The sequence below is a fragment of the Apium graveolens genome, chromosome 1, assembly GCF_009905375.1.
Source record: "Apium graveolens cultivar Ventura chromosome 1, ASM990537v1, whole genome shotgun sequence".
Classification (NCBI taxonomy): domain Eukaryota; kingdom Viridiplantae; phylum Streptophyta; class Magnoliopsida; order Apiales; family Apiaceae; genus Apium; species Apium graveolens.
Genome location: NC_133647.1, coordinates 119,537,983 through 119,541,062, shown reverse-complemented (window position 1 = coordinate 119,541,062; position 3,080 = coordinate 119,537,983).

Genomic DNA, 3,080 nt, shown 5'->3' with positions numbered 1-3,080 from the left:
TATATATATGTGTATGTATATATATGTTTGAATATATGATATTCATGAGAGTTGTATAATCATATGATGATTATATAATCTGTATATATACTGATATATAAATGTTTTGTGTGTGTTCTTATTATAAGAATCATATTTGATACGATTCTGATTCGGATGCAGCGGATTTGCTGAAATCTGGGTCTGGTGTCCGATTTTGGCAAATGAATATGTTATTTCATATGGAATCGAGCGTCTGAACAAAACTGATAGAAAAAGCTATCATCGTCTGATCTGTAAGGCGTTTGACGTCATTTAGACCCTATAATCTGCGATTTAATGTTTTCAGATTTAAATTCAAATTTTCTGATTTTTGCTATATTTGGTTTTTATGATTAGATCATGATGGGTATGATATGTTAAGATCATATTATGTGTTTTAACATGTTCTTATGTGTTAATTGAGCATGGTGGATGGTTATGGCTTATGACCTTAGGATAATGGTTTTGGTTTTTTAAATACGGCTTGCATGTCGTTTGATCTTGTAATTATTAAATCTCGAATGTAACTCGAGTTCTTATTGTAAGTACATTAGATTAGTTTTTTATTTTTCATTTGTGTAATGTACACGAAGACATGAAGATTTGAAGATCAAGGAAGGGTAATCTCACATGGAGGCCATCCAAAGAAGCAATACTAGAAAGAAGACATGTAATAGTTAGCCTGTATTTATTTTTCACCTTAGATTGACCTAGATATTTGTCATTAGCTTGATGAAGATTACATAAGATAAAGCCATAACCAACCACATTTATTTATTGCACTTTACATATATATGAGCATATGATGAATGTATGTGTAGAGTAGTTTATAAAGATGCATGCTTAATTAGATTAAGGATGTATGTATTAGATACGACACCCATGCCATGCTTTCTAAACAAGATAAAATCTGTAACGACTCAAAATTTTAAAAATGAACAAACGATTATAAGATTCTCGTGTTTATGAAACACGGAATAAAATACAAATTTTCTTTATTTCTGACATGGGGCGATTTTGTCAAAAGCGAGTTCATTGAACTTGTAAGGTTGCGGGTTTTAAGCGAGATCGTTGTGACTCCCTCACTACCTGGAAATCAAACCATTGATGAATATTGATTTGAATTATTTTATTCAAGGAAAAATTGAAAATCTCTTTATGATGGGATCATGATCGTTTTAAAATTAACAAAACCCTAAAGTTAATATTAAGTTGATCAGATGCCTTCCAATGAGTCCAATGCATTAACCCCTAGATCGACCAAGAGTGGGTTCGCCAAAGCGAAGTACTCCTATCTATCGTGGGAGATGTGTTGAAGTATATTGATACTTTTTGACTATTGGGTTTGACTTAACTAAGTTACCACAATAGGATTGTGAACTTAGAGGCATAGAGTTTGGCGAGATTTATTAGATAAATATGAACAAATGTTATTCCACCAAGCTATCCAAGAGTTATATTGTTGATATAATTGACAAATATTGTCTACCTAAATAATCATGTTTTAGGAGAAAAGCCAAAGCTGACCTAACGCGTGGTGAAATATGGATCTTGGCTCACTAGAAAGGATATAGAAGATATTTTTTTCGAATTAATAGTTAGGGCTATTGATTTGATAAAAATAGTGGGAGATAGATATTGTGAATATATATATGAATAATCACTTGAACATAATTTAATGATCATCTATAGACTAAGTCAGTTTACGCACTTTAATATTGTAAATATCAAATGACAAATAACACCAATAACTTCTCTATGTAATAGTCCCTGAGAAGGACAAGATGACATGAAATAATTTCCTCAATTGACACGGGAACTTGAGGATTGTCCTCAGGTTCAAGGATGTCACTCAAACCCCTCCCTTATTTCTTCTAGCTGAGAATGAAACATGTGCTGAACAAAATACTTACGAGAAGCAAATTTATTATGCAACTGATGTTTCATGACTCATGCTTGTAATTATGAGTGTTGAGCTTTAGAAACAACAAGAGCATAATAATGCTTATGATATGATTGAGCACCTTCAAAGGATGTTTGAAGGATAGGCTCGTCAGAAAGATTTGACAGTAATAAGGCACCATACTTTTACATAAATGGGAGAATGATATCCGGTTGGACCATATGTTCTAAAGATGATACGTATATGTACCTTGATATTTTCGGTTTCAAGAATAGTCTAGAGACTCAGCTTGATTTGATCAAACAATCTTTGAACAACTTATATTCTTAGTTTGTTAAGAACAAAAGGAATGAGATAGACAGAAAACTCACTGAGTTGTTAAGCATGTTTAGAACTGCTGAAAATAACACGGTAAAGGCATGAATTACGTCCATATTGATGATGTACACATGGAATGCAAATGGGAAAGGAAAGTGGACAGGCAAGGTGAAGATTTGATCTTATTCGGTGTCAAACCAAGGTCCAATCCCAAAGGGATTTTGAAGCATGATAGTGGTGTTGCTAAAAGAGATGATTGTCATTCTTGTGAAAATAACCGGATGATTGGAAGTTAAATTGTCGAGCTTGTTTGGAAGATCTAAAGAAGAAGACTAGCAATGGTCAAGCTTCAGGTATCGGGTTAGAATTGGAGCAAAAGTTGTTGCTCTAGTTGAAGGAACTCGATACCTAATTTTGCCCATATAGGCGAGATTGAGAACTTGATAAATTGTTATTACGTGCCTGCCTTTAGGGGATACATTAAGTCAATTTCTTGTCAGGACAAGAAAGGTTTTCATTTTAATTAAATAAATAATAGTTGTTTATTCTATTTCAATGATAAGACTTATAATGTTACATAATTAGTTAACAATTTATATGTTCTAATTTGACTCAAATCAAACATTACCTCTAGCATTATCGTTAAGCCATATTAATGAGAAACGCATTTCTGAGTTACATATAGATGAATACTTGGATAAGTTTGATTTTGAATCATACGGAAGATGCGAACTTTGTCTCATTGGCAAAATGACTAAAGCTTCTTTTACCTGATCAGGTGAAAGGGCCATCGAACGATTATGACTTATACATAATGATGTATGTGGTCGCATGCGTA